We start from the raw sequence: 24,497 nt of genomic DNA, 5'->3' as shown, positions 1-24,497 counted from the left end.
AGTTGTACTAATGTGGCTAGCACTACCTTAGTTGAGAAATTGAATTTACCTACCTTGAAACACTCTAGATTGTACAAGTTTCAATGGTTGAATGATTGTAGATAAATAAGCAAATCCTAGTTTCTTTTTCAATTGGGAAGTACAAGGATGAGGTGTTTTGTGATATAGTGCCTATGCATGCTGCTATATTTGTTTCGGGAGGCCATGGCAGTGTGATAAGAGAGTGATCCATGATGGGTTCAGGAACATATACAGTTTTGAAAATTATGGAAAAACAATCAAACTTGCTCCTTCAACTCTAATACAAGTGGTCTCCAACTAAAACTTAAAAGTGAGATTGATAAAAAAGAGAGAGTAAAAGTAAGATTGATATAAAAAGAAAGAGTAAAAGTGATGTTGAGCGAAAAAATAAAGAGTGTAAGTGAGATTGGGGAAGAAAAATTTGTGAAACCTCAAGAAAAAGAGAGAATAAGTTGAAAAATAATTGTGAGGCTAAGTGTTCAAAAAAATATGTTGAAAAAAAGAATCAAGAAAAAAGAGTTGAGCCATGAGATAAAGAAGAAAGAGAGACCGTAGAGAGAAAATGAAAAACAAAAGTGAGTTTTCATGTTAAGGCAAGCTTTTATACTAACGAATTTAACGACTCCTTGCCCAGTGTTGTTGTTTCTTTATTTCAGGGATATGAAGTTATGATTCCTAGCGGTGTGTTTAGTGGATTGCCACCAATTAGAGGAATAGAGCCTCAAATTGATTTTTTTTTTTTCAGATCCGACAATTTTGAAGAATATGAGTTCTTGGCACACTTGAAGGGACAAGATAAGTTGACTAGAATGCATGCCAAGTGGGAGAAATGTTTGAGACTTTTCCTCATGTAATCAAGTACACACATGGTAAGGAAAATTTTGTGGTTGACCTTATCTTTATTTTAGATGCAAAGTTATTGAGATTTGAATATGATATGAAATTGCATGCTAATGATAATGGCTTGGCTAGTGTGTATAGAATACGTGAGAAAGCATCGTTTGGTCAGTTCTATGACTAGATTGGAGTTTGTTTAGAGAGAATACACTTTGTGAGCCAACTAGTCTTATGCTTGAGTTGCTTGTGCATAGACGTGATTTGTTGGAACATTTTGATGTAAAGAAGATTTTAAGCGTATTACATGTACACTTTTGGGAGTATGGTTTACCATTCATTGAGGTCATATATAATTGGAGTGGACATTTTAGTGTAAGGAAAACTTTAGATGTGTTTCATGAACGTTTGTGGGAGCATCACTTGCCATTCATTGACTTGTTGCATGAACATTTGCAGGAGTTTCATTTGTCATTATTAGAGTTTGCATATAATAGGACCATGCATACTATTATTTCTTATTCTTTTTTTGAAGTTGTTTATGGTTTGAATCCACTTACCCATTTAACTTTGATGCTTTTGCTTGTTGATGACAAGAGTAGTTTGGATGGACTTTTCCAAATTCGTAAAAAAATTAATGATAATTCATATTAAATGGATCTTTTAGGTAAGTATCATGTTTATGTTATTTTCAATGTTACTAAACTTTTTCCCTTTAATGTAGGTGGAGATTCGAGATCGAATCCTTTTGAGAAGAGAGGAAATGATGGGCCCCATGGTCAATAGAGCCTTAAATATCCTCCTTTGCAAGTTCTAGATAGGGAAATTAGAAGATCGCGAGCTAAGAAGAAGCATGGAAGCAATGAATGGATTGGTGTAATCCACCTAGGATGGGTCTAGGAAGAGCCTAACATTCAAGATGGGCTTTGACGGGCACCAAGGTGAACCGAGTCTTAAAGATCCTTGCAAGTTCCAAATTGGGCAATTACAAGATTGAGAGTGATGGGCCCCAAGGTGGACTTAGCCTTATAGATCATTTGCAAGTTCCAGATGGGGCAATCACAAGATTGAGAGCTAAGAAGAGTAAAGAAGCAATGCAAGAATTAGTACAATCCACTTGGGATGTGTTTAGTAAGAGCCCAACATTCAAGATAGGCTTGAGATGAGGAGATCTAGTTTCAATTCATTTGATATAAGCTATGGAAGAAGGCAAAAACATTACTCAAAGGCTTTGGGCAATTTAAGGCTTTCAACTTATTTAATTCATTTAAAATACTTATTTTATTAGTTTAGAATAATTAGGTTTATTATAAAAATGACTTCGAGGCATGTTGGGAAAATTATTATTTTGTTGAACTAGCGTTTCAAGAGGGTTACTATAGCCACAATACTATTCACTCAGAGGCTTTTTTGGAAGATGTGGCTTTATTTTACCTAGGGTTTTGTGAGGTTTTAGTTTAAATACTCATTGTTGCCTCATTTTAGACAATATATAAAAGTTTATGAAAATTGGTGAATTTTATTCATTCTAAGTTGAGTTTATCTCATCTTATTCTTGATTAAACGTTTGAACTTTTCAAAGGTAAAACATAACCTTTGTGGCGTCCCTCCTTTGTAATCTGGATTCTTGAGACAGGTTCTTCAACAGGTCTAGATTTTAATATAATCTAGATTCTTGAAATGAGTTCCTCAATGCGTCTAGATTCTTCCATCCAATTAATTTCATTTTTGCTTTCTGGGTGAGTTTTCAAATTGATTGTGGGTTCAACGGATTCCAATTCTGTGGGTTCACATCATTTGGTATTCAGAGTAAGGTTTCCAACCTGGTCTGATTCTATCTTTTATTTATTGCATCTTTAATACAAAAGGGTTGCAAATTTCTCATTATTTTCTAGGGTTTGATTAAATTGCTTATCTTAGGGTTTTTTTTGGCCAAATTACATCATCTTGAGGCTTAGAGATTATCTTGTTCATTAGGGTTTTTGTATTGGCCAAAATTTCATCTTATTAGGGCTGCCATGTTCTTCATCATCTTAGAGTTTCATTGATTCCCTTCAACTTCCTATAAATTCTTGTGTGTTGACTTCAATTATTTAATTTTCACAATTGAAACAATTGTTAGTGATTGAATTGATGAGAATAGAAAGGAAAATAATAGAAAAGATTCTCGTGTCATTTTGTTCTTTCTGTGTTTCTCTTGTTCTTGTTTTCTTGGACCTAATTACTAGTTGGAATAAAACAAGGTTGTGTATTGTCTTGATTTAGCTTAATTAGTTCTAAAAGAATTTGAGTGGAAAAACTCTTGAGGTAAAAAGCAAAATAGTGAGAGATCATTATCGGGAAAAGGCGAATTAAAAGTGATACATGAGTGGAGTGCCATTATTCGAGCATAAACACATAAGGGAGTGTGTGAGGTTTTTACCACCAACATTTTTTTGTGCAGTGCATTACGATGTCCGATACATCACCGAAGGGAATGGCAAACAATTCATACTTTGTATTGTAGTCTATGCAACAAAAGTTTGAAAGGTTGAATTTGGCATTGGGGGAAGTGAGGGATAGGATGGATCAACGAGGTGCAGTAATTATAAATCTACAAAGTAGGAGAGATAGGTGGAGACGAGAGCCTAGTATTGAGAATGGATAATTGTATGAAGAGTATGGTGAGTCTCTTGTTACTAGACGTGCTCTCAATTCACAAATTAAAATAGATGAAATGGAGTAGCAGAGAGAATATTTTTCATACTAAATGCCACATCAACAATAAGGTATGTAGCATGATCATTGATGGAGGGAGTTGTATTAATTTGGCTAGTATTACTTTAGTTGAGAAATTGAATTTACTTACCTTGAAACATGACCATACAAGTTGTAGTGGTTGAATGATTGTGGGGAGGTTAATGTAAATAAGCAAGTGCTAGTTCTTTTATGCTAGCCATATTTTGTTGGGAAAGCCATGGCAGTATGATAGGAGGGTGATTCATGATAGGGTCAAGAACATATACAACTTTGTAAATGATGGCAAAATAATCAAGCTTGCTCCTTTATGCATAGAACAGGTCCATTAGAACCAACTGAAGCTGAAAAGTAAGATTGATAAAAAAAGAAAGAGTGAAAGTGAAATTGATCAAAACGGAGAGAGTAAAGGTAAGTAGGACTATTCAGCAGACCCGACCCGGCCGAAGCGTCTTGTTCCGACACGACTCGAGTATTTCCACTACCGACTTTGCTATTTTTGAACCGCATTCCGTTATCCGATTACCCAACCCTTTTTTTTCAGACTTTCTGATTTAATCTTTTTTTAGAAAGAAAAAAAAAGATAAAGAAAAGATGACTTCCAATGCCGTAGTTTCTCAGCAACCAAACACGTATAATCCGACCATTGAGGTAATCAGATTATACAGAAAAACTTTCACGCATGCCGTAGTTTTTTAGCAACCAAACACATATATTTCCTGACATAGGTGTTTATTTTCTATTTCCTAGACTTTCCCGCTATCCAAACGCAAGTAAACAAACATAAATTGAAAACATAACATAAAAACCGAACTCAACCAAAGTAGATTCAACAAATAGGCACCGACCCACGAAAGACGAGCCCGAATCTAGATTTGGGTATTGCGTAAGATGGAGGATTTAATATCAGACGGGGGCTGAGGAGTTGGGAAAGTTGAGGATTGGGCTCCGAGTTCATGCCGATGATGATGATCAGAACTGTACGCGGGGCTGTAAACTTCTTCATAGGCTACAACAATTTCTTCTTCGGTCTCCATGGGACCCTCATTGAAGCAAGGTAGAGGAACAAAAGAGGAACAAAGCCTTCACAGGGGGGAAAGGCAAAGAGCGAGAGAAATAAAGAGAAACGGCTCAAACGGGTATCGTTTGGGCTGTTTCTGAGGTGAATTTTTATACTGAGGCGAATTTTAATACTAATGAACTTAATGAATATTTTGCCTAGTGTTATTATCTCTTTGTTGTAGGGATATAAGGTCGTGTTGCCTAGCGATATTCTTAGCAGATTGTCACTTATTAGAGGAATAAAGCATCAAATTGATTTTGTGACAGCATTGGAGAATTGGCAACAATACTTTTGGCCAAAAGAATTTATCCTACATAGCAAATGTAAGTCTTTGATGCACTTGAAAGGATAAGATAAGTTCACTAAGATGCATGCCAAGTGGAGGGAACGTCCTGAGACTTTTTCTCATGTCATCAAAAACACACTTGGTAAGGAAAACTTTGTGGTTGATGCATTAGCAAGAAGGTATGACCTTATCTTTAATTTAGATGCAAAGTTATTAAGATTTTTACATATGATAAGAAATTGCATGCTAATGATGATGATTTCGCCAGTGTGTACGGAGTACATGAGAAAACATCGTTTGGTAAGTGCTGTTGACTAGATTGGTATTTATTTAGAGAGAATAAACCTTGTAGGTCTACTAGTCTTACGCGTGAGTGATGTGAATCCCAATCGACTCACTTTGAGACCCAACAACAATATTGGAAAAAAAAAACCCAAGAAAACCAAACTCAAGTCAATGGATGGAGTATCTAGACCCGTTGAGAACTCGTTTCAAGAACCTAGATTATATCGAAATCTAGACCCGTTGAAAAACCTGTCTCAAGAACCTAAATTACAAGGAGGAATGCCACAAAGGTTGTAATTTACTTTTGATAAGTTCAAAAGTTCAATCAAGAACAAGATGAGTAAACTCAACTCATAATAAAAGTTCAATATTATCTAACCTGCTCAAATGAGGTTTTACAAGTGGTTTAAATAACAATTCCCAAAAATCCTAAGTGAATAGTGTCGTGGATACTGTAGTGTGAATAGTGCTACGCTACAGTAACTTCTAAAACCCTAGTTCACATAAAATAATAACTTTCCAAATATACCCTTAACCAAAATACAAGGCCTACCAAAAAATCCTAACTCATTAGAAATATGACATATGTGGGCTAAGCATCCTTAAGCCCACTTATTCTAAACTAATAATAAATTAAGAGCTTAACAACAGGAGGCCCTATCTCTAAGTCATATCTTCCATAGCTTATATCAAGTGGATCAAAATTGGTTGTCCTTCCTTCAGGCCCATTTTGAGTGTTGGGCTCTTCCTAACTTCATCCCAAGTGATGTGTACAAATCCTTACATTGCTTCCTTGATTTTCTTAGTTCTTGATCTTGTAATTGGCCCATCTATAACTTGCAAAGGATCTTTAAGGCTACCTCCACCTTGGTTCCCATCATTCCCCCTCTCCTCAAAAGGATTCGACCTCGAATCTTCACCTACATCAAAAGGAAAAAGATCAGAAATATTGAAGATAACAGAAACATTATACACACCTGAAAGATCCACTTTATATGCATTGTCATTAATTTTCTCAAGAATTTGGAAAGGTCCATCTCCTCGAGGATGCAACTTAGTTCGTCTATGGGCTGGGAATATTTCTTTGCGCATGTGAACCCAAACCCAATGTCCTGGTTCAAAGATGACACGCTTTGAGAAGCAACCATTTCATTGGCCTGGGAAGCAACCATTTCATTCTTTTGGGCAATTTGAAGCCATACCCTCTCATGAAGTGAGTTCACCAACTCCGCCTCCTTTTGTCCATCTAAGCTACTCCTCCGGGATAAAGCATCAGCAACAATATTCTCCTTACCTTGCTTGTAACGGATGACATATGGAAATGTCTCAATCTATTCTATCCATCTAGCATGCCTCTTATTCAACTTACCTTGACCCTTGAGATGCTTCTATGATTCATGATCGATGTGGATCACAAATTTCGTAAGCCACAAGTAGTGGTGCCAAGTCTCTTATGCACAAACAACAGGATAAAGCTCTTTGTCATAAGTAAAGTACTTCAAGGATGCCACACTTAGCTTCTCATTGAAGAAGGTGATGGGCCGCCTATCCTGCATCAAAATGGCTCCAATCCCTATTCTTGAGGCAACACATTCAATCTCAAAAGTTTTGTTAAAATCAGGTAATGCTAACACGGGTGCAGAACACAACCTTTCTTTAATAGTGATGTGAACCCCAATCGACTAGCTTTGAGACCCAACAACAATATTGGAAAAACAAACCCAAGAACGCCAAACTCAAGTCTATGGATAGAGAATTTAGACACGTTGTGACGGGAACCAAGGTGGAGCAATCCTTAAAGATCCCTTGCAAATTCCAGATGGGCCAATTACAAAATCAAGAGCCAAGAAGATCAAGGAAGCAATGCAAGGATTGGTGCAATCCACTTGGGATGAAGCTAGGAAGAGCCCAACACTCAAGATGGGCTTAAAGGAAAAAGAACCAGTTTTGATCCACTTAATACAAGCTATGGAAGACATGACTTAAAGATTGGGCCTATTGTTGTTAAGGCTTTCAATTTGTTTAACGGTATTTTATTATTAGTTTAGAAGAAGTGGGCTTGAGGATGCTTGGCCCACGTATGTCTTACTTCTAATGGACTAGGGTTATTTTTGGAAAGGCCTTGTATTTTTGGCCAAAGGTGTATTTTTGGCATTGTTCACGCTACAGTACCCGACGCATTGTTTACTTAGGGTTTTTGGGGATTGCCTATTTAAACCACTTGAAACCTCATTTGATGGGAACCAAGGTGGAGCTATCCTTAAAGATCCCTTACAAATTCCAGATGGGCCAATTACAAGATCAAGAGCCAAGAAGATCAAGGAAGCAATGCAAGGATTGGTGCAATCCACTTGGGATGAAGCTAGGAAGAGCCCAACACTCAAGATGGGCTTCAAGGAAAAAGAACCGGTTTTGATCCAATTGATACAAGTTATGGAAGACATGACTTAGAGATTGGTCCTATTGTTGTTAAGGCTTTCAATTTGTTTAACGGTATTTTATTATTAGTTTAGAAGAAGTGAGCTTGAGGATGCTTGGCCCACGTATGTCTTATTTCTAATGGACTAGGGTTATTTTTGGGAAGGCCTTGTATTTTTGGCCAAGGGTTTATTTGGAAAGTTATAATTTTATGTCTTACTAGGGTTTCAGAAGTAACTGTAGCGCGGCGTATGGCACTGTTTACGCTACAGTACCCGACGCATTGTTTACTTAGGGTTTTTGGGGATTGTCTATTTAAACCACTTGTAACCTCATTTGAGAGGCAGACTATATGGAATTGTCATTGAGAGTTGAGTTATCTCCTCTTGTTCTTCTTGAACTTCTGAACTTATCAAGGGTAAATCAAAACCTTTGTGGCGTTCTTCCTTTGTAATCTAGGTTCTTGAGACGGGTTCTTCAATGGGTCTAGATTTTGATATAATCTAGGTTCTTTGAACGAGTTCTGATCGGGTCTAGATTCTCCATCCATATACCTTGAGTTTGGCTTTCTTGGGGTTGTTTTTCCAGTATTGTTGTTGGGTCTCAAAGCAAGTCTATTGGAGTTCACATCATTTGGTATCAGAGCAAGGATTCCAATCAGGTGTAATTCTATCTTTTATCTATTGCATCTTTAATTCTAGGGTTTCATTGTTCTAGAGGGTTGCAAAAGAATAAAAAGTGCATAAATTTGTTTTTCCTAGGGCTGGCGGATTACTCTGTCATTTTGGTTTCATGTTTATCAACATTGGTTGGCTAAGTTGCTTGTTTGAGAGCTGCCAAAATTTACACCATATAGAGGTTGGAAATTTCTGGTGTTTCTTGTATCTTTAAGTTTGTCAATTCCTTGGAGTGTCGTTTCATTGATTCTCTTCTATTTCCTTGTCAATTTTTATGTTTTTGAATTCAATTGTTTGATTGTTACAATTGAATATTGCTGTTTGTGATTGAATCGGTGAGAAAAGAAAAGAAAGGAAAAGAAAAGAATAGAAAAGAATAGAAAAGAAAGGAAAGGAAAAGAAAAGAAAAGAAAAAAAAAAAGAAAATTCGAAAAAAAAAAAAAAATTTTAGGAATCCGAATTTTTTATCATCAAAGGGGCTGCATATATCTTTATAGTGGTGTATTGTCTTATGAGTACTCTTTCCCTCGTAGCATTTCTTTGAGTCTTGTGTCATTTTATTGTTTCTGTATTTTCTCTTGTTAAGAGTTTCTTGGACCTAATTACTAGTTGGAATAAGACAGGTTTGTATTGTATTGATTTAAGTCCTTGTTGTACACTAGGATATCATCAAACTACACAACCACAAACTTGTCTATGAACGCACGTAGGACATGGTTCATTAATCTCATGAAAGTACTGGGCGCATTTGTAAGTCCAAATGGCATATCCAACCATTCGTAAAGCCCATAGTTAGTCTTAAAAGTAGTTTTCCATTTATCACCTCTTTCATTCTAACTTGATGGTACCCACTTTTTTGATCAATTTTAGAGAAAATTCATGAGCCGTGAAATTCATCAAGCATATCATCTAATCTAGGAATGGGATGGAGATATTTTATCGTGATATTATTAACCGCCTTGCAATCAATGCACATCCGCAATGTCCCATCCTTCTTAGGCACTAGAAGCACTGGTACTGCACATGGGCTCATGCTCTCCCTCACGTACCCCTTGCTCATCAAATTCTCAACTTGGCTCTGGAGCTCATTTGTCTCCTCTAGATTACTCCTATAAGTTGGTGGGTTTGGAATAGTAGCCCCGGGCACAAAATCAATCTGGTGCTCAATGCCTCTAATGGGTGGTAACTCATTAGGCATTTCCTCTGGGAATACATCCTCAAACTCTTGCAACAAAGAAATAGCCAAACTAGGAAGAGATTGCTTAGTTTCATCAAGATTAAGATAAAACTCTTTATAAATAAGAAAAATCATAGGGCGATCTGCTAAGAAAGCCCTCTTAACCTCACTCTCTCCTGCATAGAAACTCACTTTTGTCTTTCCTTTTTCTCTCTGGAGACTCTTCTTCTCTTTTTCTCTTTTTCTCTTTCTTTTTTGCTCATTTTCACTCTCACTCTTTCTTTTTTGCTCAATCTTTGTTTCACTCTTTCTTTTTTGCTCAATTTCTTTTTCTGATCACTCTCATTTTCACTCTTTCTTTTTTGAACAACCTCACCTTTCAATTTCAATTGGTCCTCATAGACCTGTCTTGGAGTTAAAGGAGCAAGCTTGATTGTTTTGCCCTCCTTTACTGATGTGAACCCCAATCGACTTGTTTTGAGACTCAATAACAATACTGAAAAAACAACCCCAAGAAAGCCAAACTCAGGTATATGGATAGCGAATCTAGACCCGATGAAAACTCGTTCAAAGAACCTAGATTATATTAAAATTTAGACCCGTTGAAGAACCCGTCTCAAGAACCTAGATTACAAAACAGGAACGCCACAAACGTTTTGATTTACCTTTGATAAGTTCAAAAGTTCAGGAAGAACAAGAGGGGATAACTCAACTCTCAATGACAATTCCATGTAGTCTGCCTCTCAAATGAGGCTACAAGTGGTTTAACTAGACAATCTCCAAAAATCCTAAGTAAACAATGACTAGGGTACTGTAGCGTGAACAGTGCCATACGCCACGCTACAGTATTTCTGAAACCCTAGTGAGACATAAAATTATAACTTTCTAAATAAACCCTTGGCCAAAATACAAGACCTTCCCAAAAACCCTAGTTCATTAGAAATAAGACGTGTGGGCTGGACGTCCCCCAAGCCCAATTATTCTAGATTAATTCATTTGAATAATAAAATAAGCCATTTTAATGAAATAAATAAGTCCATGGCCTTGAATAACAATAGGCCCAAGTCGTGTCTTCCATAGATTGGATTAAGTGGATAAAAACTGGTTCTCCTTCTTTTAAACCCATCATGAGTGTTGGGCTCTTGCTAGCTTGATCATAATTGGATTGCACCAATTCTTGCATTGCTCCCTTGATCTTCGTGGCTCTTAATCTTGTAATTGATCCTTAACTTGGTTCGCTTAAGGGCTCATCATTCCCCTTCTGCTCAAAAGGATTTGATCTCAAATTTCCACCTGGATCAAAGGGAAACAAAATCAGTAACATTGAAAATAGCAAACACATGATACTTACCTGGAAGATCCACTAGATATGAAGTATTATTAATTTTATCAAGAATTTGAAAATTTCCATCCAAGCTACTTCTATCATCAATAGGTAAATGAATTAAATAAAAATAAATAAATGGATTAAAACCATAAACAATTTCAAAATGACAATATGAAGTAGTAGTATGCAATGGTCCTATTATATGCAAACACTATAAATGATAAATGATACTCTCGCAAACGTTCATGTAACAATTCAATAAATGGAAAATGATACCCCCACAAACGTTCTTGAAACGCATCTAAAGTCTTCCTTGCACCAAAGTGACCACTCCAATTATATGCGATCTCAATGAATGGCAAACCATACTCCCAAAAGTTTTTATGTAATACGCGTAAACTCTTCTTTACACCAAAAGGATTCCAACTATATATACAAACTCAATGAATGGGAAACAATATTGCCCCCAATGGTCATGCAACACTTCTAAGGTCCTCTTTACACCAAAATGTCCCATCGAAGCACCTTCATGTGCTCCAAGCTCAAGCAACTCATGCATTGAACTATTAGGCACAAAATGTTTATTATATCTAAACAAGTACCAATCTAATCTATATAACCTACCAAACGATGCTTTCTCACATTCTCAATAATTTTGTATCTAAAATGATGACAAGGACATACCTTCTTACAAAAGCATCAAACACAAATTTTCTCTTACCATGTGTGTACTGAATTACATGAGGAAAAGTCTCAATGATCTGAACCCACTTGGCATGAATTCTATCCAACTTACCTTATCCCTTTAAGTGCGTCAAGGGCTTATGTTCTTCAAATAAATGTTGGCTAGGGATTGTCATACTTGGCACAAGATCAATGTATTGCTCTATCTCTCTAATAGGTGGCAATCCACTAAATACTCCGCTAGGAATTACGATCTTATATCCCGGCAAGAAAGAGATAGCAATAGTAGGCAAAGATTCATTAAATCCGTTAATGGCAAGAAAGAGATAGCAATAGTAGGCAAAGATTCATTAAATCCGTTAGTAGTAAAATTCGCCTTAGCATAAAAACTCACTTCTCTCTTTGTTTGTCTCTCACTTTCTTCACTATCACTTTTCTTTTCACTCTCATTTTTCTTTTATACACTATTTTTTTCTTTCGCTCTTTTTTTCAACATCTTTTTTTTGAACTCTCAGCCTCATAATTGTTTTTCAACTCACTCTCTTTTTCTTAAGGTTTCATTATTTCTTTTTTCCTCAATCTCACTCTCACTCTTTCTTTTTGGCTCAACCTCACTTTTACTCTCTTTTTTTATCAATCTCACTTTCTCTCTTTCTTTTTTGATCAACCTCACTTTTCAACTTCAGTTGGTCCTCATGGACCTGTGTTTGAGTTAAAGGAGCAAGTTTGACTCTTTTTCCATCCTTTTCAAAACAATACATGTTTCTAAACCCATCATAGATTACTCTCCCATCACACTGCCACTGCCTCCCTAACAAAATATGGCCAGCATGCATAGGCACAACATCACAAAGTACCTTATCCCTGTACCTCCCAATTGAAAAAGAAACTAACACTTGCTTTTTTATCCTAGCCTCCTCACAATCATTCAACCACTGCAACTTGTATGGTCTAGGGTGTTTTTAAGTAGATAAATTCAATTTCTCAACTAAGGTAGTGCTAGCAACATTAGTATAACGTCCCCCATCAATGATCATACTACATACCTTGTTGTTGATGTGGTATCTAGTATGAAAAATGTTCTCTCTCTGCTGCTCTGTGTCATCCATCTTACTATGTGTATTATTGAGTGCACGCTTGACAACAAGAGACTCACCATATTCTTCATTCTTATCGTATCTATTGTCAATACTAGGCTCACATCTCCTCCTATCTCTCCCACTTTGCAAATTTCTAATCAATGAACCTTGTTGTTCCATCTATCCCTCACTTCCCCTGATGGGCCCCAAAGCGGACCAAATCTTAAGGATCAATTACAAGATTAAGAGCCACGAAAATCAAGGGAGCAATGCAAGAATTGGTGCAATCCAAGTGGGATCAAGCTAGCAAGAGCCCAACACTCATGAGATGGGCTTGAAAGAAGGAGAACCAGTTTTGATCCACTTGATCCAAGCTATGGAAGACACGACTTGGGCCTATTGTTATTGAAGGCCAAGAACTTATTTCTTTCATTAAACGGGCTTATTTTATTAGTCAAATGAATTAATATAAAATAATTGGGCTTGGGGGATGTCCAGCCCACACGTCTTATTTCTAATGAACTAGGGTTTTGGGGAAGGCCTTGTATTTTAGCCAAGGGTTTATTTGGAAAGTTATAATTTTATGTCTCACTAGGGTTTCAGAAGTTCCTTGTCAATTTTTATGTGTTTGAATTCAATTGTTTGATTGTTACAATTGAATATTGCTGTTTGTGATTGAATCGGTGGGAAAAGAAAAGAAAAGAAAGGAAAGGAAAACAAAAGAAGAGAGAAAAAAAAAAAGAAAATTCGAAAAAAAAAAAAAAGTTTAGGAGTCCGAATTTTTTATCATCAAAGGGGCTGCATATATCTTTATAGTTGGTGTATTGTCTTATGAGTACTCTTTCCCTCGTAGCATTTCCTTGAGTCTTGTGTCATTTTATTCTTTCTGTATTTTCTCTTGTTAAGAGTTTCTTGGACCTAATTACTAGTTGGAATAAGACAGGTTTGTATTGTCTTGATTTATAGTTTAATTAGTTCTGAAAGAACTTAAGTGGGAAAACTCTTGAGGTAAAAGGCAAGAGAGTGTGAGATCATTATCGGGAAAAAGCCAATTAAGAGTGAAACACGAGTGGAGTGCTATTATTCGAGTGTAAACACGTAAGGGAGCGTGTGAGGTCTTTTCCACTAATAGTTTTTTTGTGTGCAGCGCGTATGTTGTCTCATAAAAGTGACTCATCACCAAAGGGGCTGGCAGATAACTCATTTATGTTGCAGGCTATGCAACAGCAGTTTGAACGATTGAACATGATGTTAGGGGAAGTGAGAGATAGGATGAATCAACAAGATGAAGTAATTAAAAATTTACATGGTGGGAGAGATAGGAGGAGACGTGAACCTAGAAGAGAACATGAGTATGAAGATGAAAGAGGATGATGAATGGAAAACTGCTTTTAAGACTAAGTATGGGCTTTATGAATGGTTGGTTATGCCATTCGGACTTACAAATGCGCCCAGTACTTTCATGAGATTAATGAATCATGTCCTACGTGCGTTCATAGGCAAGTTTGTGGTTGTGTACTTTGATGATATCCTAGTGTACAGCAAGGACTTAAATGAGCATATTGAGCATTTGAGATATGTGTTTAATGTGTTGAGATGTGAAAAGTTGTATGCTAATTTCAAGAAATGTACCTTTTGTATGGAGGAAGTTGTTTTTCTTGGTTATGTTGTTAGTACAAAAGGTATTGAAGTGGATGAAGAGAAAGTCAAGGCCATTAAGGAGTAGCCAACACCAAAGAGCGTCACTGAGGTGAGAAGCTTTCATGGTTTAGCTAGCTTTTATCGGCGTTTTGTTAAAGATTTTAGCACCATTGCTGCACCACTCACTGAAGTCACTAAAAAGAATGTTGGGTTTCATTGGGGGGCTAATCAAGAGAATGCATTTGCCACTATTAAAGAAAGGTTGTGCTCTGCACCTGTGTTAGCACTACCAAATTTTAACAAAGCTTTTGAGATTGAATGATGGGAACCAAGGTGGAGCTATCCTTAAAGATCCCTTGCAAATTCCAGATGGGCCAATTACAAGATCAAGAGCCAAGAAGATCAAGGAAGCAATGCAAGGATTGGCGCAATCCACTTGGGATGAAGCTAGGAAGAGCCCAACACTCAAGAGGGGCTTCAAGGAAAAAGAACCAGTTTTGATCCAGCTAATACAAGCTATGGAAGACATGACTTAGAGATTGGGCCTATTGTTGTTAAGGCTTTCAATTTGTTTAACGGTATTTTATTATTAGTTTAGAAAAAGTGGGTTTGAGGATGTTTGGCCCACGTACGTCTTATTCTTGACTAGGATTATTTTTGGGAAGGCCTTGTATTTTTGGCCAAGGGTTTATTTGGAAAGTTAAAATTTTATGTCTTACTAGGGTTTCAGAAATAACTGTCGGCGTATGGCACTGTTCACGCTACAGTACCCGACAGATTGTTTACTTAGGTTTTTTGGGGATTGTCTATTTAAACCACCTGTAACCTCATTTGAGAGGAGGCTATATGGAATTGTGATTGAGAGTTGAGTGATCTCCTCTTGTTCTTCTTGAACTTCTGAACTTATCAAGGGTAAATCAAAACCTTTGTGGCGTTCTTCCTCTGTAATCTAGGTTCTTGAGACGGGTTCTTCAATGGGTCTAGATTTTGATATAATTTAGGTTCTTTGAACGAGTTCTCATCGGGTCTAGATTCTCCATCCATATACCTGAGTTTGGCTTTCTTGGAGTTGTTTTTCCAGTATTGTTGTTGGGACTCAAAGCAAGTCTATTGGGGTTCACATCATTTGGTAATCAGAGCAAGGTTTCCAATCAGGTGTAATTCTATTTTTTATCTATTGCATCTTTAATTCTAGGGTTGTTAAAAAAAAAAAAAAGTGCAGAAATTCGTTTTTCCTAGGGCTGGCAGATTACTCTATCATTTTGGTTTCAAGTTTATCAACATTGGTTGGCTAAGTTGCTTGTTTGAGGGCTGCCAAAATTTACACCATATAGAGGTTGGAAATTTCTGGAGTTTCTTGCATCTTTAAGTTTGTCAATTCCTTGGAGTGTCGTTTCATTGATTCTCTTCTGTTTCCTTGTCAATTTTTATGTGTTTGAATTAAATTGTTTGATTGTTACAATTGAATGTTGCTGTTTGTGATTGAATTGGCGAGAAAAGAAAAGAAAAGAAAAGAAAAGAAAAGAAAAGAAAAGAATAGAAAAGAAAAGAAAAGAAAGGAAAGGAAAAGAAAAAAAAAAAGAAAATTCGAAAAAAAAAAAAAGTTTACGAATCCGAATTTTTTATCATCAGAGGGGCTACATATATCTTTATAGTTGGTGTATTGTCTTGTGAGTACTCTTTCCCTCGTAACATTTCCTTGAGTCTTGTGTCATTTTATTCTTTCTATATTTTCTCTTGTTAAGAGTTTCTTGGACCTAATTACTAGTTGGAATAAGACAGGTTTGTATTGTCTTGATTTATAGTTCAATTAGTTCTGAAAGAACTTGAGTGGGAAAACTCTTGAGGTAAAAGGCAAGAGAGTGTGAGATCATTATCGGAAAAAAGCCAATTAAGAGTGAAACACGAGTGGAGTGCTATTATTCGAGTGTAAACACGTAAGGGAGCGTGTGAGGTCTTTTCCACTAATAGTTTTTTTGTGTGCAGCGCGTACGATGTCTCATAAAAGTGACTCATCACCAAAGGGGATGGCAGATAACTCCTTTATGTTGCAGGCTATGCAACAACAGTTTGAACGATTGAACATGATGTTAGGAAAAGTGAGAGATAGGATGGATCAACAAGATGAAGTAATTAAAAATTTACATGGTGGGAGAGATAGGAGGAGACGTGAACTAGAAGAGAACATGATTATGAAGATGAAGGAGATGGTGAGGATGAGGAAGATCCAATTTCTGAAGTTGGGATGGGTAGGCATAGAGGAGTCAGGCGTGAAAGAGGATTTAGGGGAAACCCACGGGGTCGTGATGGAGTGGATAGGGACCTTGAGAGCATCAAAAGGAAAATACCATCTTTCCAAGGTAGAACTGACCCTGAAGCTTATTTAGAGTGGGAGAAGAAGATAGAGTTGATCTTTGAGTGTCATAACTATTCAGAGGAGAAGAAAGTGAAGTTGGCAGTAATTGAGTTCACTGATTATGCTATTATTTGGTGGGATCAATTAGTGACTAATAGGAGGAGGAATTATGAGAGGTCTGTCGAGACATGGGGAGAGTTGAAAGCTCTCATGAGGCGGAGATTTGTACCTAGCCACTACTATAGGGACCTCTAACAGAAATTACAAAATCTTACACAGGGGTCTAGGAGTGTGGAGGACTACCATAAGGAGATGGAGGTGGCTATGATACGGGCGAATGTAGAGGAGGATAGGGAGGCCACTATGGCTAGATTTTTGTCTGGTTTGAATAGGGAGATAGCCAATGTGGTTGAGTTGCAACATTACGTAGAAATAGAAGACATGGTGCACATGCCTATGAAGGTGGAGAGGCAATTAAAGAGGAAAGGGACATCAAGGTACACTTCAGTTTCTAGCACTCTGATGGGCCCCAAGGCGGACCAAGTCTTAAGGATCAATTACAAGATTAAGAGCCACGAAGATCAAGGGAGCAATACAAGAATTAGTGCAATCCAATGGGGATCAAGCTAGCAAGAGCCCAAGACTTATGATGGGCTTGAAAGAAGGAGAACCAGTTTTGATCGACTTGATCCAAGCTATGGAAGACACGGCTTGGGTTTATTATTATTGAATGCCATGGACTTATTGATTTCATTAAAGGGGCTTATTATTAGTCAAATGAATTAAACAAGAATAATTGGGCTTGGGGGATGTCCAGCCCACACGTCTTATTTCTAGTGAACTAGGGTTTGGGGAAGGCCTTGTATTTTGGCCAAGGGTTTATTTGGAAAGTTATAATTTGATGTCTTACTAGGGTTTCAGAAGTTACTGTAGCGCGGCGTATGGCACTGTTCACGCTACAGTACCCGAGGCATTGTTTACTTAGGGTTTTTGGGGATTGTCTATTTAAACCAATTGTAACCTCATTTGAGAGGCAGAATATATGGAATTGTGATTGAGAGTTGAGTGACCTCCTCTTGTTCTTCTTGAACTTCTGAACTTATCAAGGGTAAATCAAAACTTTTGTGGCGTTCTTCCTTTGTAATCTAGGTTCTTGAGACGAGTTCTTCAATGGGTCTAGATTTTGATATAATCTAGGTTGTTTGAACGGGTTCTCATTGGGTCTAGATTCTCCATCCATATACCTGAGTTTGGCTTTCTTGGGGTTGTTTTTCCAGTATTGTTGTTGGGTCTTAAAGCAAGTCTATTGGGGTTCACATCATTTGGTAATCAGAGTAAGTTTTCCAATCAGGTGTAATTCTATCTTTTATCTATTGCATCTTTAATTCTAAGGTTTCATTGTTCTAGGGTTGCAAAAAAAAAAAAAAAAGTGCAGAAATTCGTTTTTCCTAGGGCTGCCAGATTACTCTATCATTTTGGTTTCATGTTTATCAACATTGGTTGGCTAAGTTGCTGGTTTGAGAGCTACCAAAATTTACACCATATAGAGGTTGGAAATTTCTGGAGTTTCTTGCATCTTTAAGTTTGTCAATTCCTTGGAGTGTCGTTTCATTGATCCTCTTCTATTTCCTTGCCAATTTTTATGTGTTTGAATTCAGTTGTTTGATTGTTGCAATTGAATATTGCTGTTTTTGACTGAAATAGTGAGAAAAGAAAAGAAAGGAAAAGAAAAGAAAAGAAAGGAAAGGAAAAGAAAAGAAAAGAAAAGAAAAGAAAAGAAAGGAAAGGAAAAGAAAAAAAAAATCGAAAAAAAAAAATCCGAATTTTTATTTTATTTCAAAGGGGCTGCATATATCTTTATAGTTGGTGTATTGTCTTGTGAGTACTCTTTCCCTTGTAGCATTTCCTTGAGTCTTGTGTCATTTTATTCTTTCAGTGTTTTCTCTTGTTCTTGTTTCTTGGACCTAATTACTAGTTGGAATAAGACAAGGTTGTATTGTCTTGATTTAGTTCAATTAGTTCTGAAAGAACTTGAGTGGGAAAACTCTTGAGGTAAAAGGCAGGAGAGTGTGAGATCATTATCAAAAAAAAAAAAACCAATTAAGTGTGAAACACGAGTGGAGTGCCATTATTTGAGTGTAAACACGTAAGATAGAGAGCGTGATGTCTTTTTCCACTAACATTCTTTTTTGTGCAGCACATACAATGACTCATTAAAGTGACTCATAACCAAAAGGGATGTCAAATAATTCATTTGTGCTGCAAGCCATGCAACAACAATTTGAGCGGTTGAACATGGTGTTGGAAGAAGTAAGGGATAGGATGGATCAACGAGGTGCAGTGATTAAAAATCTACAATGTGGGAAAGATAGGAGGAGACATGAGCCTAGTATTGAGAATAGGTTCGATAAGAATGAAGAGTATGGCGAGTCCCTTGTTGTTAGACGTGCTCCCAATACAGAATTTAAGATGGATGATATAGAGCAACAAAGAGAGAACATTTTTCATACTACATGCTACATCAACAACAAGGTATGTAGTATGATAATTGATGGGGGAAGTTGTACTAATGTTGCTAGCACTACTTTAGTTGAGAAATTGAATTTACCTACCTTGAAACACCCTAGACCATACAAGTTGCAGTGGTTGAATGATTGTGGGGAAGTTAGGGTAAATAAGCAAGTGCTAGTTTCTTTTTCAATTGGGAAGTACAAGGATGAGGTGCTTTGTGATGTAGTGCCTATGCATGCTGGCCATATTTTGTTGGGGAGGCCGTGGCAGTGTGATAGGAGAGTGATCCATGATGGGTTTAGGAACATGTACAGTTTTGAAAATGATGGAAAAACAATCAAACTTGCTCCTTTAACTCCAACACAGGTCCATGAGGACCAACTCAAGTTGAAAAGTGAGGTTGATAAAAAAAGAAAGAGTATAAGTGAGGTTGGGGAAGAAAGAAATAGTGAAACCTCAAGAAAAAGAGAGAATGAGTTGAAAAACAATTGTGAGGCTGAGAGTTCAAAAAAAGATGTTGAAAAAGGGATTGAAAGAAATGAGAGTGTAGAGGAAAAAGAGAGTGAAAGAAATGAGGGTGATGTTAAAACTACAAGAAAAAAAGAGAGTGAAAAGAAAGATGAGAGCGAAGAAAGTGAGAGAAAAACAAAGAGAGAAGTGAGTTTTTATGCTAAGCCAAATTTTAATACTAACGGACTTAACAAATCTTTGCCTAGTGTTGTTATCTCTTTGTTGCAGGGATATGAGGTCATGATTCCTAGCGGTGTGTTTAGTGGATTGCCACCTATTAGAGAGATAGAGCTACATTGATCTTGTGCCAGGTGTGACAATCCCTAACCGACCTTTATTTGAAGAGCATAAGTCCTTGATGCACTTGAAGGGACAAGTTAAGTTGGATAGAATGCATGCTAAGTGGGTTCAATTCATTGAGATCTTTCCTCATGTAATTCAGTACACATATGGTAACAGAAATCTTGTATTTGAAGCATTATCAAGAAGGTATGTCCTTGTCTTCATTTTGGATGCAAAGTTATTGAGATTTCAATATGTTAAGAACTTGTTTGTTAATGATGATGGCTTGGCTAGTGTGTATGAAGTACGCGAGCAAGCATCGTTTTCTCATTTATATAGACTAGATTGGTACTTGTTTAGAGAGAAAAGACTTTGTGTGCCTACTAGTCTTATGCATGAGTTGCTTGTGCATGGATGTGGTCTGTTGAAAAATTTTGATATAAAGAGGACTTTAGACGTGTTGCATGACCATTGTTGGGAGTACTACTTGCCATTCATTGAGTTTGCATATAGTTGGAGTGGTCACTTTAGTGTAAAGAAGAGTTTACGTGTATTACATGAAAACTTTTGGGAGTATGGTTTGCCATTCATTGAGATCGCATATAATTGGAATGGTCATTTTGGTGTAAGGAAGACTTTAGATGGTTTCATGAACGTTTGTGGGAGTATCATTTTCCATTTATTGAATTGTTACATGAAAGTTTGTGGGAGTATCATTTTCCAATTATTGAATTGTTACATGAACGTTTGCGAGAGTATCATTTGTCATTTATAGAGTTTGCATATAATAGGATCATGCATACTGCTACTTCATATTGTCCTTTCGAAATTACTTATGATTTTAATCCATTTATTTCTTTTGATTTAATGCATTTACCTGTTGATGACAGAAGTAGCTTGGATGGACATTTCCAAATTCTTGATAAAGTTAATGATACTTCATATCTAGTGGATCTTCCAGGTAAGTATCATGTGTTTGCTATTTTCAATGTTACAGATTTTTTTCCCTATGATCCAGGTGGAGATTCGAGGTCGAATCCTTTTGAAGAGAGGGGGAATGATGGGCCCCAAGGCGGACCAAGTCTTAAGGATCAATTACAAGATTAAGAGCCACGAAGATCAAGGGAGCAATACAAGAATTAGTGCAATCCAATGGGGATCAAGCTAGCAAGAGCCCAACACTTATGATGGGCTTGAAAGAAGGAGAACTAGTTTTGATCCACTTGATCCAAACTATGGAAGACGCGGCTTGGGCTTATTATTATTGAATGCCATGGACTTATTGATTTCATTAAAGGGGCTTATTATTAGTCAAATGAATTAATCAAGAATAATTGGGCTTGGGGGATGTCCAGCCCACACGTCTTATTTCTAGTGAACTAGGGTTTGGGGAAGGCCTTGTATTTTGGCCAAGGGTTTATTTGGAAAGTTATAATTTGATGTCTTACTAGGGTTTCAGAAGTTACTGTAGCGCGGCGTATGGCACTGTTCACGCTACAGTACCGAGGCATTGTTTACTTAGGGTTTTTGGGGATTGTCTATTTAAACCAATTGTAACCTCATTTGAGAGGCAGAATATATGGAATTGTGATTGAGAGTTGAGTGATCTCCTCTTGTTCTTCTTGAACTTCTGAACTTATCAAGGGTAAATCAAAACCTTTGTGGCGTTCTTCCTTTGTAATCTAGGTTCTTGAGACGAGTTCTTCAATGGGTCTAGATTTTGATATAATCTAGGTTCTTTGAACGGGTTCTCATTGGGTCTAGATTCTCCATCCATATACCTGAGTTTGGCTTTCTTGGGGTTGTTTTTCCAGTATTGTTGTTGGGTCTCAAAGCAAGTCTATTGGGGTTCACATCACACTCCTTGGAAACCAAAGTGGGAGAAAGATGATCGAGCTATAACAAAGGCAAAGACAGAACCACCTAAAGCAAACGATGAAGGAACTAGCAACAAACCCAAGTTGGCATCCCAACCTTCTAGAAATAGAGATATTAAATGCTTTGAGTGTTTGGGTTCAGGCCACATCACTTCTCAATGTCCAAACAAACGTGTGATGACTGCAAGTGAGGATGATCGTGATGAGGTACCTGAGTTGGAGGATGCTAGTGAAGATGATGGAGTAGAATACCCCGTAACAGGTGAGTCCCTTGTTGCCAGGCGTGCTCTCAACACACAAATTAAGATGGATGAAGCAGAGCAACAAAGGGAGAACATTTTCTATACTAGATGCCGCATCAATGGCAAGGTATGTAGTATGATAATTGATGGGGGGAGTTGTACTAATGTTGCTAGCATTACATTAGTTGAAAAATTGAATTTACCTACCTTCAAACACTCTCGACCATACAAGCTGCAGTGGTTGAATGATTGTGGAGAGGTTAGGGTGGATAGACAAGTGTTAGTTACTTTTTCCATTGGGAAGTATCAAGATGAAGTGCTTTGTGATGTTGTGCCTATGCATGCTGGCCATATATTGTTGGGGAGACCATGGCAATATGATAGGAGAGTGATACATGATGGATTCAAAAACATGTACAGCTTTGTAAAGGAGGGCAATACAACCAAGCTTGCTCCTTTAACTCCAAGACAGGTCTATGAGGACCAACTGAAACTGAAAAGTGAGGTTGCTCAAAAAAGAAAGAGTGAAAATGAGAGTGATAAAAAAAGAAAGAGTGAAAAAGAGATTGAGCAAAAAAGAAAGAGTGAAAAAGAAAAAGAGTTTGCTGAGCGAAAAGGAAAGACAAAAGTGAGTTTCTATGCAAGAGGGAGTGAGGTTAAGAGAGCTTTCTTAGCAGATCGCCCTATGATTTTTCTTGTCTATAAAGAGTCTTACCTTAATCTTGATGAAACTAACCAACCTCTTCCTAGTTTGGCTGTTTCTTTGTTGCAGGAGTTTGAGGATCTATTCCCAGAGGAAATGCCTAATGAGTTGCCACCCATTAGAGGCATTAACACCAGATTGATTTCGTGCCCGGGGCTGCTATTCCAAACCGACCAGCTTATAGAAGTAATCCAGATGAGACAAAGGAGCTTCAGAGGCAAGTTGAGGATTTGATGAGCAAGGGGTACGTGAGGGAGAGCATGAGCCCATGTGCAGTACCAGTGCTTCTAGTGCCTAAGAAGGATGGGACGTGGCGGATGTGCATTGATTGTAGGGTGGTTAAATAATATCACGGTAAAGTATCGCCATCCCATTCCTAGATTAGATGATATGCTCGATAAATTGCATATCTCATGTATTTTTAGTAAAATTGATCTTAAAAGTGGGTACCATCAAATTAGAATGAAAGAGGGTGATGAATGGAAAACTGCTTTTAAGACTAAGTATGGGCTTTATGAATGGATAGTTATGCCATTTGGACTAACAAATGCGCCGAGTACTTTCATGAGATTAATGAATCATGTCCTACGTGCGTTCATAGGCAAGTTTGTGGTTGTATACTTTGATGATATCCTAGTGTACAACAAGGACTTAAATGAGCATATTGAGCATTTGAGATATGTGTTTAATGTGTTAACGTGTGAAAAGTTGTATGCTAATTTCAAGAAATGTACCTTTTGTATGGAGGAAGTTGTTTTTCTTGGTTATGTTGTTAGTACAAAGGGTATTGAAGTGGATGAAGAGAAAGTCAAGGCCATTAAGGAGTGGCCAACACCAAAGAGCGTCACTGAGGTAAGAAGCTTTCATGGTTTAGCTAGCTTTTATCGGCGTTTTGTTAAAGATTTTAGCACCATTGCTGCACCACTCACTGAAGTCATTAAAAAGCATGTTGGGTTTCATTGGGGGGCTAATCAAGAGAATGCATTTGCCACTATTAAAGAAAGGTTGTGCTCTGCACCCGTGTTAGCATTACCAGATTTTAACAAAGCTTTTGAGATTGAATGTGATGCCTCAGGAATAGGGATTGGAGCCGTTTTGATGCAGAATAGGCGGCCGATTGCCTTCTTCAGTGAGAAGCTAAGTGGGGCATCCTTGAAGTACCATACTTATGACAAAGAACTTTATGCTCTTGTTCGTACATTAGAGACTTGGCAGCACTACTTGTGGCCTAGGGAATTTGTGATCCACACCGATCATGAATCGTTGAAGCATCTCAAGGGTCAAGGTAAGTTGAATAAGAGGCATGCTAGATGGATGGAATACATTGAGACCTTTCCATATGTCATCCGTTACAAGCAAGGTAAAGAGAATATTGTTGCTGATGCTTTATCACAGAGGTATGTACTTCTTACTTCTATGAGTGCTAAAAGGCTTGGGTTTGAATATGTGAAAGATATGTATGCCGATGATGTTAACTTTTCTGATGTGTACATGGCATGTGATAAGGCGGCATTTGGTAAGTTTTACATGCATGATGGTTTCTTGTTTAAAGAAGATAAATTGTGTACCTAGTTGTTCTATGCGTGAGTTATTGTTGCGTGAGGCACATGGCGGGGGATTAATGGGACACTTTGGTGTCAAGAAAACCTTAGACATATTGCATGAACATTTCTTTTGGCCTAAGATGAAAAGAGACATCAATCGCATTTGTAGCAAGTGCATCACATGTAGAAAGGCCAAATCTAAGGTTTTGCCACATGGGTTATATACACCCTTACCCGTTCCTAG

The sequence above is a fragment of the Carya illinoinensis genome, chromosome 11 (genome assembly GCF_018687715.1).
Source record: "Carya illinoinensis cultivar Pawnee chromosome 11, C.illinoinensisPawnee_v1, whole genome shotgun sequence".
Classification (NCBI taxonomy): domain Eukaryota; kingdom Viridiplantae; phylum Streptophyta; class Magnoliopsida; order Fagales; family Juglandaceae; genus Carya; species Carya illinoinensis.
Note: the sequence above shows the minus strand (reverse complement) of the source record.